The sequence below is a fragment of the Cricetulus griseus genome, chromosome 6 (genome assembly GCF_003668045.3).
Source record: "Cricetulus griseus strain 17A/GY chromosome 6, alternate assembly CriGri-PICRH-1.0, whole genome shotgun sequence".
In the NCBI taxonomy this organism is placed as follows: Eukaryota; Metazoa; Chordata; class Mammalia; order Rodentia; family Cricetidae; genus Cricetulus; species Cricetulus griseus.
Window position 1 is genome coordinate 51,147,096 of NC_048599.1, and position 8,359 is coordinate 51,155,454.

Below are 8,359 nucleotides of genomic sequence, written 5' to 3' on the forward strand. Positions count from 1 at the left end.
CCCCTCTGTCTCTGCCTCTCTGCCTCTCTGCCTCTCTGCCTCTCTGCCTCTCTGCCTCTGCCTCTGCCTCTGCCTCTCCCTCTGCCATGAGAGCATCTTCCCTCCCGTGGGATCATCTTTGTCTCTGAAGAGCACACTCCCCAGAGGAATCGGCTGCCCCAGCACTTCCTTCTGAGTGTGCTTGTTCACACATGTAATCTCAGCCCCTAGGATGCTGAGGCAAGAGGACTAATGCACGAGGTTGAGGACAGTTTGGTCTACACTGACTTCCAGGCTAGCCTGGGCTATTCAATGAGACCTGCCCCAGACAGAAAGACAAAAACTGTCCTTCCTGCTCAGTGGGATGTCCTCTGCCCAGTTTCCTACCAGTCCATGGACTGACTGCTCCTTGGGCCAGGTGTCAAGGCTGGTCCAACCAACCCTGGGCAGCACTCCCCACACACTGACCAGCACGGGGCTTTGGCAAGAAGGTGGTAGGTTTGGGCCACTGAAGAAGAGCTTCTTGTCCCTGCAAGCCCACCCTGAAGGTAGAGAAGGATAATGTCTCCAACATAAAATCCCAGTAATTCCTTAACACAGTGCCATGCCTCTAAAGGCCTTTGACATCTAGGGCAGAGGTCCCACGCTCCCACTCTGGAACTTCCACACCTACCTTCACAATTGAGGGCTGTCTGTCCCTTTGGAGACAGCGTCTCACTATGTAGCTCAGTCAGGCCTCCCCTTCAGTGGCCTCTTAATAGATGTATTTTTCCTTCCTACACACTGACATTTTTGTGAATTACTTCCCATCCTATAGGAGCACAACTCACACTGATAACTCATCAGATAAAGGACATTTGTGATGGTCTCCAATATCCCTGGTCACCCCAAAGCTCGTGTAGGGACCAGCCTGCTAAGGTGGAACAGTCTACACCAGTAAGATTAAAGCCAGTGATCTAACACCCACATGTCCCACCCCTTGTACTACCCACCTCAACATCTACCCAAACAGAAAGAGGGCCCAGAGCAAGCTCTGATCATTAGGGACCTGGCCTGTCTCTCCCCAGCCCCCATGGCCCATGACAACACAGTATGGGGGAAGTGAGCCCCCCACCTCTTCCCTCATGACACTCATGATGCTCAACCATATAGCTTCCCAAATAAATGGCCAGTCTGCCTTTTAGAGGCTTCTTTCTCCTCATGAATAGCCAGCTGTGTGGCTGCCATTCCTAGTGTTGTGTCCCCTACTGACCACCAGGGGGAGACGGCGTCATTTCCCTTTTCATCTTCTCTGACTCAGCGTCCCAGGGGAAGGCATGATGGAAGGGAAACTATCTGTCATTTCCTTCAGTTTCAAGGACATTTTCCTATTTCTGTTTCATCCTTCCCGGGGTTTAAAAAATAAAAAGCGCCATTCATGGAGCGTATCGAGAAATAATTCCATAAAGGCACCCAGAGTAGACCAAACTGGGTGTGGGGGAAGGGGACACAGCGAACCCCTCACACACATAACCACTTGGCCTTTTTTTCTTTAAACTTTGGAAGGAAAAATATCTCGAGGCTCCCCCTCATGGCTGACAGCTGGGCCCCTATAAGCTTCAGGAGTCAGGAAGAAGACTGGCCTGTGGGAAGCCCGGGAAGGAGTGTCAAAGAGCTGAAAGGCAGTTTCTCGCTGGACTGGGCTTCAAAACATCCGCACCCTCCCCCTTGGAGGCAGAGTTCTTTGTGCAGCCTCAGGACTCTTGAGCCTGATCTTTGTTCTGTGACCTGGAACCTTCAGGGACATCAGCAGCAGCCTTTGTCCTTCAAACTCAGGCAGGCCTCATGGCCACCCTCAGAGACGATGCAGGGGCAGGACTGCCTTCCCAGCCAGTTTCTCCTTCCAGCCCTGTCAAGTTGCAGTTTTCAAACTTAAATTAGGGGAGACACTGAGCTGTTTTCTCGACCCTGTCCACACATGAGGCCACAGCCTGAGGAAACCAGGGTGAATATGTTGCGATCTCTGCTGCCTGGAAACCCAGGTCTCAGAGAGACACCAGAAGGCAGGAGAGGGGTGCAGGGCTGATTCTGGCGATGGGAATAGTACCTGGGCCATAGGTTGGGAGACCATGCTTGTGAGGGATGATGCAAGAAGACGTTCCTTCCCAAAGAGCCATGTCTGAGGAAGAGCAGGCACTGGGAAGATGTTCCATGGGTAAAGAGCTTGCTGTGGAAGCATGAAGACCTGGGCTCGGATCCCAACACCCACATAAAAAGCTGGGTGTCATGGTGCACATGTGACCCCAGAGCGAGAGGGTAGTAAGAGCTCACTGGCCAACTAGAACAGCTAATCAGTGAGATCCAGGTTCAGTGAGAGACCCTGTCTTAAAAAAAAATTAAGTAGACCCTTAAACTGGCCCTCAGGTACTCTGTTATTCTTTAGGGACTCCTGCAGTCAGTGTGTCATTCAATCAAGTCACCTGGAAATTGTACTTGATTCTTCAATCCTCCTAATTTCCAATAAAACTAGATAATCACAACTAACTCATAAATATTACTGCCTCACCATAGGTCTCAGTCATCAGTCAGCTTGACTACAATGTCCCAGTAACGGTAGGTCCCGTTTGCTTCTAATTCCTATGCCCCTCTACCATCAGGGCACACTCTCTAAGTGAGTACCTATTCTGCCAGCACTCCCATGCTTGGGGACAGTTACATAACAAATACCTTCATTTTTTTTTAAAAAAGGCACATCTTAAATGACACTTACAACACTGCCCACCGTGTTTCTTCTGCCTCCAGAATAGTCATTGTCTTCCACCAAGAGCAAGCATCTTGTAATCGAAGACTGTGCCACAGTTTGATGAGTCAACTGTTGAGCGCGCACAGTTCCAAAAGTCAGAAATGATAGGGAATGTCAGTGTATTTCCTGTGGGCCAGGAAAAAGTTCCTGCACGGAGTTCTGACTGTCCCCTCCCCTCCGGCCGACCAGCACGATGCTCATGCTCTCTCATAGGTAATTTGGGAGTTTCACTGAAGCAACACTGTAAGAAAAGAAGAAGAAGAAGAAGAAGAAGAAGAAGAAGAAGAAGAAGAAGAAGAAGAAGAAGAAGAAGAAGAATTTAAAAGTTTCAAATGTTTGTGAACTCAAAACTTAGGTTTCTGGGATTGTATAACTTGCACCAGCCAATGTTTGTATGGAGAAGATTTGTTTAATTACAATCACAGGGGCGGTGTGCTATGTGGCATGAGGGGAGCCTGTGAGCCTTGAAGATTGGAAGCACTGAGTTCTCACCTCACTTCTCCAGTTACTGTGACCTGAACACTGACTTACTTGACAGTTTCCTATATGAAAAAAAAAAAAAAAGATACCCTTTTTGTGCAATACGACTGTGTGTAACACACACACGATGGAAAGTGGTAGAGGATGACCTAATGCCAACCACTGGCGTCCACAGGCAAGTGGATACGTGCACCACATGCATATATACAAAAAATAAATAAAATTAGTAAATAGCTCAAAGTTAGAGGCAGTGGAGCCTCCGTCAGCCCAGGAAGTATTTGTGACACAAGTTTAGCACACCGGGGAATCCCTTCCACTGTAGCACACTTTCCAGAGGAGAACAACAGGGTCAGGCCTAAGCCAATTAGCGCTCTCTTGACTGGGTCGTTGTGATTGGTTGAGAGATGAGCACTTGAAGCGGTTACAGCTGATGAGGCCCAGGTAACCCTTAGCTGGAATGCTGGGAAAGGAAGCTCGTCCTGTAGTGGACGGTGCCGTTTCATCACTCCACCAGTGGGAATGGATCCAGTGAGGGAAGAGGTACTGTTCCAGGGACCGGGAGTGGAGAGGAGGACTCGGTGCCGGACGCTTTGAGGTAAAGTTCAAACTGTACCTTTAGTACCTTCTTCTCCGTGTCTGGACTTTTCACTTACAAAAGCCCCTAAAAGTATTCCCAATACCCACCCCACGGCACAGCCTGTTGGAACTGGATGTTCAGCCCTCTTAGCTGGAAAATTTTCAACTGCTAAGGTCAAGGTCAATGTGCTTTCCAGGCTCCTACAGCCCAACTGAGAAGAGGGGGAGGGCTCAGCCCAACTATTCTACTGATGGAATGTCTTACGCGTAGAAGGAGGCCTGGGACTGCCGGGGTGGCGGGGACACACCCCAGAGGCAGAGAGCGCTGGGCACCTGAAGCTTAGTGGGCACGTGGGGGTGGAGGTGGGGGGTCCGGGTGTGGCCGCGGCACTCAGGGCCCTGAAGTTTTCAGGTCATAGCTATGGGGTTGAACAGAGTCACATCTGAAGGGCCGCTGGTGGGCTGGTGGAATGGTGAGCTGCTTGGGCTTGTCTGCCTCAGCACCCTCCTCCCCTGGAAGCCCAGTCCAGCCCTCCTCCCTGCCCTTCCTCTCCAGAACACAGCTCACTCGTGAGGCCTCACTTTTTCCCAGTTTTGAAAAAAAAAAATCACCAAATACAGTAAAACATTCAGAAACTAAAAATAAGGCCCCCAAAGAGCAGGTCATCATTTAGTTCCTGACAGCCAACTTAGTTTTGAAGCCCTGGAGTCCCATACTTTGTTGACAAACTTTCCCAGCCCTGTAGAAGTTTCTCTGTGGTGGAGCGAACGTGGCTCAGAGGGAAGGGGGCTGGTCTCAGGCTGGTTTCTCTGTCCAGTCTCCGTTCCTGCGTATGTGGGAAAGCACATTGACTGAGCCGGAGGCATCTTCACTGCAGGTCCGTTACTCCAGGCCCCACTCCTGCACATTGCTTCATTCGTGCATTAAGAGAAAATAAAACTATCACTGGGGAGCTGGGCAGTGATGGAGCATGCCTTTAATTCCAGCACCAGCACTTGAGAAGCAGAGGCAAGTGGATCTCTGTGAGTTCAAAGCCAGCCTGGTCTACAGAGCTAGTTCCAGGACTGATAGGGATACTCAGAGAAATCCTGTCTCAAAACCTCCCCACCCCCAAAACAAACAAACAAAATCTGTCACTGAGCTTGGGATGTAGCTCAGTTGGTAAGAGTGTTCACAAAGCCCTGAGTTCAATAAACCAGGTGTGGCAATGTACACCTATGATCCCAGCAGCTGGAAAATGGAGGCTGGATTGTTTGTGGTAAATGTTTTATTTGGATATGATGCCATTTGCTTCTTCTCTCCTTCCCACTCTGATTTTATGTGCAAGCTGTTATGACCTCATGAAATATTTTTGGCAACAACCTATTCTGCGGGACTGATGCTATCATGAGGAAACCAACCTTGTTTCAGTTTCTCCTGCTATGTATTCACAGCACAGATCACTTCTGGTCTTTGGAGGAACTTCTCACAAACCAAAAAAGCAAGCAGTTTTGCAGTAATGGACACCACTACTGAATCCTCATTCAATTTAGCACAATCTGAAGATAACCCTAGACCCCAGAGGTTGGGGTCTGGGTTCCCAAGAAATCCCTCCTAACTTCTTATGCTAATCATGAGCCCAAGCTGTTTTACTTATGCATCTGACCAAAAGACTCCGATTCTCTCCTCGGATTTGACCCATTTGCTTGAAAGGCCCACAGAATTGAGGGTGGCACATTACTGGTTTAAAGTAAAGGATCCAAATGGTTCTCGGGGCTAGGAATGGGAGGGGGAGCATATGGCTGCCCTTGCTGAGGAGTGTGTGATGGTTTGGGCCAAGTGGAGGCCTGGGGAAGAAGAGGCACTGGCCCAAGGCTTACCAGGAATTTTTCTCTGACTGACAGTAGGGACAAGTGAGTCACCTGATCATCCATGAGGCAGCAATGGGAATTTGAAAGGTCTGTGTCTGCCCTTGTCACAGGTAAACAAGAGCATGGGGAGCCTTTAAATATGATGGCTCTTTCTAGTAAAATTTTAATGGAATCCAGAAAATGGAGAGGTTTTTTAAAATGTGTTTATTACTGGTGCCTGTGGAGGTGGGCAGAAGGCATTAGATACCCTGTAGCTAGAGCTACAGGTAGTGGTGAGCCATCCCGTGTGAGTGTTGAACCCTGAACTCTAGTCTTGCAAGATCAGCAAGAGTTCTTCACTGCTGAGCTATTCTCCAACCCTGGGGTTATTGTCCCTGTTTCTAGGAACATGGAGCAAAGGTAAAATTCAGTATTATCTATGCAGGAGAGAAATGGCAAGATGATGTGGTGGTGACGTATGTTTTTCAAAAGTCCTTCTGCGGGGCAAGGTGTGCTGGTGCATGCCAGCACTAGGAGTTCCAGGACAGCCAGGGCTACATGGAGAGAGCTTGTCCCAAACAAACAAACAAACAAACAAAGAGTTCTTGTATGGGTTTATAATGCTGTCAGCAGTACACGAGGGCCCCCTGTCCAAATCCTGTGGACACTTGCAAAGGATTTTTGGTCAATTTAGTAAGTGCACAGTGGTTGTACTGTGACTATATTTTGCATTTTCATGATGGTCAGTGTGCTTCAATATTTTTTTCATCCTAATTTTCTGTGTGTCCAATTTTGTGAAGTTATCTATATAAGTCTTTTTCCAATAATATGTTCAATTTGACTATTCTTACTCATTGACTTTGGAGAGGTCTTTGTATAATCAGGAGACAAACCTTTGGTATTTGATGTTTGATATCTGATATTTGATTTGCAAGTGTTTCTTTCTGTTCCATAGTTTGTATTTCCAGAATCTTTTGGGCCAAGGCTTTGTATGATGTCCCATTCAAACAAGCAATCTCAACCACCTCCATGGGTTCTGTTTATAACTATGCTAACTTCTTGAAGCCAGGCTGAAACACCTCCTTCCAGATTCCTTTCTTGGACCATGATCCTGAATGTCTCTCAGGTGTATGATGTATAGCCTGACCAAAACTGGGTGCATCATCCTCTCCCCTGCAGAAGCTGAATCTCCACAGATAGCAGAGGGTCTGCCAGCTAAAAGAACAGGAATCAGAATGACTCTGATTCTCTCTCAGATCTACTTCTTGTCACTGAAGACAGCCGGTTCTTCCTCCTGAACATTCCTGGACACTTGCCGTCTCCACCACACAGCCCAGCCCCATTGCTCTTACCTGCTCTGCTCTTGCCCAGACAATCTCCCTTGATTCAAATTTCTCAAATGCAAGCCTGGCCATGCCATCTCAACTGAGCTCCTTCCAATGGCTTGTGCATTTAGATAAGGCCTGGGTGATAAATATTGATAGTCAGTTTGACAGGAGCTAGAGCCACTGAAAAGACAAATTTCTGGCGTGTGTGTGTGTGTGTGTGTGTGTGTGTGTGTGTGTGTGTGTGTGTGTGTGTGGATTATCAGGGTCACATTAACTAATCAACTATGGATGATGCTGTGGCATGGCCTAAGGTCCTGGGCTCCATAAAAAGAAGAAAGTCAGATGAGCGCCAGCCTTCATGTCTCTGCCTCTTGATGGATGACACACTGTGACCAAGTTTCTGGCACCATACTTTCCCTGCTACGATCATCTGTACCCTCAAATACTGATCCAAAATGCCTATTTTGTTATAGCATCAAGAAAAGTAACTAGGGAATTCAATAAACTAGTCCCCCCTAGTCTCTCTTTGCAAATTTTTATTTTATATTACATGTGTAGGTGTTTTACCTGTCTGTATGTGCATATGCACGACATGAGTGTCTGGTATCTGTAGAGGCCAGAGAGGGCATCAGATCTCCCAGGACTGGAGTTACAGGTGGTTGGGTGTGGAAACTCAAACCCAGTTTGGCTGAAGGAACCGTGGTTGCTCTTTACCACTGAGCCATTTCTCTGTCCATCTCATCTTCCCTTCCTGCCATTCTTCCATGCCACCATAACTGTACACGTGCTCCCAAGAGCACCAACAAGCTGAAGAGAGAAGCAAATGCTAGTTTCTTATCCACATGCTCCAAAGTTACTGTCCGGTTCCTAACTGTGAGGACAAAGCCTGGTTATATACCCTAGAGTTTGGAATCACTTATGATCACAGAGCTAGGAAGAATGTTGTCAACTTCACAAGCAGGTTAAACAATCATGTAGTAGTCAGCCCCAGACTCTATGTCCAGCTCAAAGACATAGAACACGGAAAAGTAACCTGTTCCTACCCTGTCAGTTTGGCTTTCTTACACTGACAACCTCAGCTAACCTCATGGACTACGAAGAAGCAAGGCAAGAAATCACATGGGAAGGAAATCCCTCAGGCTCTTTTTCTAGGGATACCTGGGATATAAAATCTTCATGTAAATAAAATGCCTCAGCGGGGAAAATTTTTTAAGAAAACATAACTAAAACAAGGCCCATAGTACTTCCTGGGACAACTAAAATCTCTGATAATATATCTGGGTTTTAATTAATTTAGGAGCCTCTTTCTTGGAGCCCTTTATGTTTTCATATACCAGAGGACACGGGGTATGGCTGTGTGAACATTTCCACCTGAATTCCTAAA